The sequence below is a fragment of the Anopheles funestus genome (genome assembly GCF_943734845.2).
Source record: "Anopheles funestus chromosome X unlocalized genomic scaffold, idAnoFuneDA-416_04 X_unloc_30, whole genome shotgun sequence".
NCBI lineage: Eukaryota > Metazoa > Arthropoda > Insecta > Diptera > Culicidae > Anopheles > Anopheles funestus.
The window spans coordinates 26,552-27,500 of record NW_026045155.1 but is presented as its reverse complement, the minus strand read 5'-3'; the positions used below and the strand labels follow the sequence as shown (position 1 = coordinate 27,500).

The 949-nt window shown below is 45.9% G+C and overlaps 1 pseudogene; it reads left to right on the top strand.

Moving 5' to 3' along the window:
• Nucleotides 1-95, top strand: part of LOC125773339 (large subunit ribosomal RNA) — a 6,006-nt pseudogene extending 5,911 nt beyond the window's left edge.
• Nucleotides 96-949: the final 854 nt, after the last annotated feature.

Here is a 949-nt window from a genome sequence, read left to right as displayed (position 1 = left end):
CCGCCCGCAAACGACGGGACTACAGGCTGGGAGCTTCAAGTTGTAGAGATGCGTTCGCATCGATCCTCTCAGGCGACCCATGCTTGGTGGTTAGTGCTTGCGCGTGCGCGCCCCGTGTGTGCTGGAATTGGCCAACCAGTGCACATTGGTGGTGCGTACCGTGACTTGCACCATGTGACGAGAGTGTTGAAGAACACTGTGTGGTGACTCTATGCCTATGTGATGGGGTGCTTGTAACACACGACCGAACCGACGGCTCGTTGGATGGTCACGACAGTGTGGTGCAGGTGCGCCCATGTGTAACGAATACATTGAGTGCCGTTGGAGGTTAGCGGTTGGTCGGTTGCATGCTACAACTTCGCGTTGTACATGGGCTGGCCGCTGCGCTTCCTTCGGGTTGCCACTTGATGTTGATAGGGTTGATGTATTGTGTTCGTTGACTTTTGGTTCATTCCAAAAGTCTTCGGACTTAGATAATTTTACAAGTGTCGGCGCTCTCGGACCGAAAATAAGAAGACAACTAAGAAGAAAAAGAGAAAGAAGCTAATAGTGGAAAGTATTCTTCTTCAAAGAAGGAACAAAAATTTTACAACTGTTGAAAAATTTCCTAAGTCCAAAAAATTTTCTAAGTCCAGAAAATTTTCTAAGTCCCACAAAATGGAACATGATGAAGAAGATACCGAAGTTGAAAATTTTTCTAAGTCCAAAAAATTTTCTAAGTCCAGAAAATTTTCTAAGTCCAAAGTGTTGGAACAATTTCCAAAGGCCCATAGGTTGCACTGAATTTTCCTAAGTTGGCCACAAGTACCCATGAGGTATCGAGAAGGTTCACCCGAAGGACATAATATGTCCCAAAGTACCGATAGAGCACCCACAAAGAGCACCCAATTGGCCTAAGTTGGCCAAAAGTACCGATAGAGTACCCACAAATAGCACTGAGTTGGCCTAA